The following is a 7,194-nucleotide window of genomic DNA, read 5'->3' as shown; positions in this document are numbered from 1 at the left end:
AAATTAAAAACAAATAGTAAAAAAATTCCAATTTTCTTTTGTGTGAGCTGCTCAAATGTCCAAATAAGTTGAAATTTGGAGCGAACCTCACACGTACAATTATCTATCACATAAAAAAATTGGAGTTTTTGAATTTTTTAGTATTTGTTTTGATTTTTTTTTCTGATCGGGTGCAGATGAGCCTGGGCACCGAATTGGGCCTACTCTGGCTACAGATTCTGAACAAATGGGACAGCCTCTTCAAGGGTCAACTATAAAGTCTGATGCGATAATTTCAGGAACAAAAGTTTATTCTGATGCCTCATGGAAGAACAAAAACATTCCAGGAAGAAGTGATCTTCAAGCTACAGGAATTGGAATTTTCATTTTTGTTCCTGGAGATGACTTTGACACACAAATCATGATACAAGCTTCTGCTAACTCTACACATTCCCCTCTCGTGGCTAAAGCCTTGGCCCTTCAATTTGCTGCTAAGGTGGCTTGCAGGTTACAACTCCATAATGTGTCATTCCTCACAGACAACCTTCCTTTGGCAAAGATGGTGGTTTTCAGTAATATTAAGGATAACTTTATTGCTTGGAGATGTCGACCTCAAATAAGTAGTTTCCTGCAGGACTCTTCTAGTGAACTTGATGCTATCTATCACATTCTCAGGAATATCAATAGCATTGCCCACAACTGTGCTCACTAGGTTCTCAATTCAAGAATAGAACATGTTTTTAGCTGTACAAATTCAGCTCATTCTCCTTGTCCTTCTATGCTTTCTCTTCAAAACTTTCAGGTTGAAGGATTTGTAATACACGCTGTATTTTGCAAATGAGTTGAATGAAATTTGGCGCCTGAATGCGCCTTCCTTGTGTTCAAAAAAGAGAGACAACATTCCATCACGACAGAAAATGCCCCACAACACTTCAACAACAACCAAAAAAAACAAGCATTTCTTAAATTACCGAAGAGAGACTTTACATCTATAATAGCATCCGGTGTCATTTGCCCGTCATATTGCCTGTCTACACAAGGGTGGTGCTGGCTCCGGGAGCAGCGGCAGCGACGGCGGGCGCCGTCAACCCGCTCTGGTGTGCGTAGTCTTCGTCGGGTGGTCTGAGGACTTCGTTGTACTTTTCTTTACTTTCAGGGTGCTTTGCACTACTTTTGAAACTTCAATATTATCCTGAGGTCTTTTCCACACACACACAAAAAAAGTAAGCGTCTAAGCGATGTAACAAAATATTAACAAGCTGCATCCTAGCTCCATCGGTAAAAGAGGCATGCAGTTTCACCATATAGAACCACCCTAAAGTATGTCTCTCCACTATCTCATCATGTTTCTCCACTTATCCTTCAAGTCCACCTGCAATACGACGGCCGGTTAGGCGGTTACTAGATGAAAGATCAGTCACAAAAAGAAATTCTTTAGTGTAAAATTCAAATACCCACCGTTGTTCTACCAATAAAAGCATCGGGATTGTGGATCAAAATATCCTTCCAATTGCTGCTACCAAATCTTCACAACAGCAAGAAGGGAGAAGCGGTAAGGATCATAAAAGAAAAAGGCACAAACTACGGCTTCGAGACAAAATTTAAACAGCAATCAAGAGAGATTATCGAATAACAAATTCCAACAAGACAAAAGACATACTGTTCAACGCCCTTCCTTAATGTCTCTTCTTCTACCGAGCTCCACCTCCTTGCCCTTCTACGCCTAGCTTTGTTTTCTGCCACTTGCAACGGAGAAACCAGTATTCTCCTTGGGCTAGGCAAGTGCGGTCTATGTGATTGTGATCTTGAACCATCAGGATCAAGTGAATCCTCCCACTGCAAATAAGATCCCTTTGAGCATAGTTACCAAAATCTAATGTTTTAGGACTTATGCCTAGAAGGGTGTCCTACATAATAAGAAAAGACTTTAATCACCAAAGCACTAAAATTCCACTTCTTTTTTTAATTAAACTACATCATAGTTTACTTCTGGAGATGTACATAGCTGGCCAATGTGCATGGAGAATACTGAAGATCACATTTTACTAAGGATTAGCCATCATATAAATTAAGTATTAACTTATATATTGTACAAAGAAAGTAGTATTAACTTACAAAAGTTCAGTATTATATCAATCGCACAAGTACCAATGCATATTTGCTGTATGTTCAAATGCTGATTTGATAATCGTTTGCCATGCATAAGAAACCAGCCTGTCCAAAAAACATATGTCCACATAACTTTTAACTTATACTCCCTCCGTTCACAAATATAAGATGTTCTGACTTTTTTGTGAATTGGATGTATATGGACATGTTTTAGTGTGTTTGTTTACTCATTTCTGTCTGTATGTAGTCTATATTGAAATATTCAAAGAATCTTATATTTGTGAACGGAGAGACTATTATCTAGTTTCTCTAGAAAGCAACAGAACTGAAGATGGCAGTGAAAAGTAGCAGCATAATAATTGTGAACTTATCAAAGTAACTTATACAAACAAATAGATGGTGTTTTAAGGCATCTATTTATATCATAAAGGCGTTGTGATAGCATTAGTTTCCTAGATAAATTATAATTAAGATAACCCAGTTGTCTCCATTTGATATAACTCCTTGATCGAAGTGGTTGAAATATGTAGAATAATAGAAAACATAAAACAGATACTCCCTCCGATTCATATTACTTGTCTTAGATTTGTCTAATCTAAGACAAGTAATATGGATCAGAGGGAGTAATACACAAAGGAAACTCACAAGAAGAGATTGTGCTGTAGGGTTCCAATCCATAAGACTTGATGGCGTGCCTTTTCTCAATGTATCGCCTTGGTCATTAACAGCACTTGGACCAGCAATGCTACAATTCGCAGCCTGATTGTTAAATTCTTCATCATTAATATGAACTGCCTTATCCATCCTTGCAGCCAACACCTTATCTGCAGCTGCTTTTGCAGCTGGTAATGGATCATCCACCACATTATGAAGGTCAGCACAGCTTGATTTCAGGTCATGTATGACCTTATGAACTTGAGGGGTTGAAATTCGGTCTTCAATTTTGCTCAAAATTTCACGTGTTTTTTCTTTCCCACCTGTAAGTTCCAAAATTGTACCATCAATGATAGGCATAAAATAACATTGTGGCGTGGTTGGATCTAAATGCAACAATGTAAAATAATTCCAATTACCATTCCAAGCACATGAGTGGTGAATAGAACAGGCCCAGAAAACAGGAATTCCAAATGAAAGTTCCACTGGTCATCAAAGACTTAGCAGTAAGGGCCATGAAACGCAGGAGAAGGGCTGAAGGGGTCACTCATTGTCCTATTGGGGACAGGTGCACAAACAACAACTCCAAACATTAAACATCCACGGCCTATACTTGGTCTAATCTACCAAGTATGTACAAACAGAATATGCTCAAACAATTATACTAGCATGCTCAAACACCACTAGAAACAAAATTGTGGCTCAAACAAAATATGCTCAAAACAATTATTTATGGAACCAGGACAAATTATACTAGCATGTAAAACATATACTCCCTCCATACCGAAATATAAGACTTTTGGAATTTGCACTACCTTTCCCGAATCGCTCGGTCACTACAAATGTACCCAGATCTCCCTCACTCGGTCTCGAGTCTTTCTTCCTCACTCGCTCACTCTCTCGACACCTCCTCCTCTCCCCTCAAATCGCCGCCGCCTGGCCGGTGCCTTCCTTCCTCAGTTGTACTTTCGGCACCACTGCCTCAGCTGGTTACACCCGCCGCTACAAGCGCGGCATGGGCTTCTTCAGTTCAAGGTCGTTTCTGGCCAAGAAACCAGCGGTGCGAGCCTGGACGCCGAGATCTGTGAGCTTAGGTGCTAGAACTGCTCAAGAGAGGCCTGCTGTTCGAGTGTGCGACGCCAGAGGAGAAGATGGTGATCTCCGCGAGTCAAACACAACCTGAGTCCATCGACACGGGTAGCGAGGTGCGGCACTGGAGCGCTGAGGTCAACGATGTCCTCCTCCTCCATGGCTTCTCGGAGATGTGGCTTTCATGGAGCCACCAGATGGCCGCCCTTGCGGTACGCGGCCGCTCCACAACCGTCACGCTCCTCGACCACCTCTGCCTCCCCAAGGTGCGGCCCCTTTTCTCTGGTGTCTATGGTCCTTGCTATGATTGCCTACTGTGTCTTGTGATTTACTCCATCATCTGTGATCCAGTGTCTGTGATTGCATCCCCAAGGAGTGTTGTAGTTTCAACTCCAATCTTCTGCTGAAAATTACAGTGTATAGGTTGTGTAAAATAGAAATTGTAGACTTTGGTTACATAGAAATTGAAGCAAATGTGCTTGTAAATTGCATTTTTTTACAATAGGGTGTGGCCACATCCAGGTGTATATTCTGAAATCCATTTTCCTACAAATCCTTCATTAAAATTTGACTTATCATAACATGCGGATTCTGGAAACAAATCCCCAATTATACTTCCATCTGCAGCAGCAGAAACTAATAGAGTTGATTCGTGTGGGAAAAATAAATGAAGCTTTGGAATTTGCTCAAGAACTTGCACCAAGAGGTGAAGAAAATGTGAGTTCTACTGAAATTATCCCTTTAACAGTTTAACTTCAGTTAGGACTATGGGTTCAAATCTTTATTAATCAAAACTCCCATTATTATATCTCTTGGTAATACCACTGATTTTTAAGACCATGCCATGACATGACTTCTCTATGTGAAATGTTGGCAATTTTGCAGCAAGCCTTTCTCGGGGAAATAGAGAAAACTGTAGCCCTTCTGTTTTTTGAAGATGTAAGAAACTGTCCATATGTTGAACTGCTGGACGTTTCTCAACGCTTGAAGACGGCAAGTGAAGTTAATGCTGTCATTCTTACAAGCCAAAGTAACAAGAAAGATCAGTAGCACGAGGAGTATCTGTTTATCTATTTTGTAATTTAGTGTCACCGAGGCATACCTGCATGCTGCATCTACTTGACATATGTACTGAACTTATATCAAACATCTTTTTTTATTTTGGAATAAGCTACCTTTTGGTAAAAGAATTTGAAACTGACAAGTGGACACCCAATCAAGAACAATGCATAAACTGACAAGTGGACACCCAATCAAGAACAATGCATAAACTGACAAGTGGGGTATGTATTTATTCTCATTTTATACCTCAAAGCAAATCTAAGACTGAATTTTATCAAAAGGTTACATGACTAAAGACTAGGTTTAGACAAAGATTGAGTCAACTGCACAACTGCTAAGGGTGGCGTTGGTGTTTATATTTATAAAGGGATTACATGTACAAGTACAAGTCATATATGAAGCTACATACTACCTCTGTAAAGAAATATAAGAGCGTTTAGATCGCTACTTTAGTGATCTAAATGCTCTTATATTACTTTACGGAGGGAGTACAGGTCTAATAACTACACATAAATATAATAGTGTACTGCCATGCTGAAAACAGCAAACACTTGAGCTGATCATGCATGACTGGCGACGAAAGTAGGAAAACATGTTTCAGACGTGCCATTGGAAATTACAGTGCATGGGTAGCTAGCTGAACACTTGAGTTGATTTAGTTTCAGCATCCAATCTTCTATTCAAAATTACAGTGCATGGGTAGCTAGCTCAACTTGCCTGTTAATCTTGCCCGTGCCATGCCTGAAGTAAAATTACAGTGCATGAGTAGGAGGTCTATCTGTTCACAGGATAAATATGTGAACACCTCTATTTTTGTTTGGTTTGATTTTCTTAAATACTCCAATAACTGAACTGTCTGAAATTATCATTTGCGTGTGTTCTGGTGTTGTAAAAACTGATGTCCCCCCTCTCTCTTGGGGATTTGGCAATAAAATTCAGGTGGAGGGGTCGTTACCCCTCTCGTTACCCCTCTCCCGGTGACGCTTCAAAAAAAACAGGAACGAATGATGAAGAATTAAAGATTTCACAAGCATGTCAATGGTTGACAATCATGAACGCTCTAGCTGACCAAGTTCACCAGAGTTACATTTCAGGTTCCTCCTGGGAGATAGATATTATCTTTCTATTGTCGCCTCTTGCGTCAAAGGCTAAAAGTATAACATATAAGGCCTGTTCGGCATCCCACCGCTCCACGCTCCCGCTCCCGGAGCTGGCGGGGTTGAAGTTAAAAATTGCGGAGCGGGGGAACAGGCGCTCCGCAGATCCTCGAATTTCACGGAGCAGGGGATAGTATAGGCAACTTCATCGCATCATTGCGTCTCAGAGCCTCGTCAAATAAAATGCTGTGCTTTGTTGGCCAGAGCAGAAGAATGCTCACCTAGAATGCGGTATTTGGCGCGGACGGTCTCGTCAGCGGCGCGCCATGTCTCGACGGCGCCGTCGCCGACTATCTGCTCGGCCGCTAGCTCCAGGCGAGACGGGCCGATCGCGGCCCACTCGGCCGCCAGGAGGTCCCTCACCCGCCGCTCCGCCTTGGCCCTGTCGCCAAACAGCCCCTTGAGCACCTCCTGCGAGAAGGCGTTCCCGACGGCGGCCTCGAACTGGTCCGCGACGACGAGGGCCTCGGAGGAGGCGAGCGCGGGGTCCCCGCCCTCCTCATCGTCGACCGCGCGGCGCGCGCGAAGAGGGCCCGCGCGGCGGCGTCGAAGTCGGGCGCCGAGCAGGCGAGGAAGGCGGCGACGGCGAGGTGCGCGGCGGAGACGGGGGACGCGGGGTCCGGGTCGGGGAGGGAGGCGAGGAGCTGGAGGGAGTCGAGCGCGGCGGTGGAGACGGGGTCGGTGGCGAGGCGGCGGAGGAGCAGCGAGCGGAGGAGGCGCGGCGTGGGGCGGTCCGGGAAGGGGAGGCCCGCGAAGAGCACGTTGGCGGCGGCGGTGGGGATGGACGCGTCCCCTACGACGTGGTCGAGGATAAGTGACGCGTCCGCCGGCGTCAGCCGCGGCATTTTTTCTTGCCGCCGGTAGGGTTTGGGGGCGAGGGGAGGGGGACTGGCTACGGGCCAGTCGACTGAAAGTCCCTATTTGGGTCAGTCGATGTTCTCCGCCCTTGATCTCTAATCTAACGGCCAGCAGTCATCTTCCACCTCCAACAGTTTCTGAAAACAGATCACATCGCATCTTCTTTCTTCCGATGCTTTCTTCCAACCACCCCCACGGACCACCGGACGGACCGCCAGCCACCACCGCCCGCGCCAGCCTCGCCACCCCGCCCTCCTCGATACCACCCCCCACTGTCGGTCTCTCA

At 44.3% G+C, this 7,194-nt stretch overlaps 1 pseudogene; it reads right to left on the bottom strand.

Moving 5' to 3' along the window:
* Nucleotides 1-924: 924 nt before the first annotated feature.
* On the bottom strand, nt 925-6,953 carry LOC119333858 (annotated as a pseudogene).
* Nucleotides 6,954-7,194: the final 241 nt, after the last annotated feature.

The sequence above is a fragment of the Triticum dicoccoides genome, chromosome 7A, assembly GCF_002162155.2.
Source record: "Triticum dicoccoides isolate Atlit2015 ecotype Zavitan chromosome 7A, WEW_v2.0, whole genome shotgun sequence".
Taxonomy (NCBI): domain Eukaryota; kingdom Viridiplantae; phylum Streptophyta; class Magnoliopsida; order Poales; family Poaceae; genus Triticum; species Triticum dicoccoides.
The sequence above is the reverse complement of the archived record's forward strand: the minus strand, read 5'-3'. Positions and strand labels throughout refer to the sequence as shown.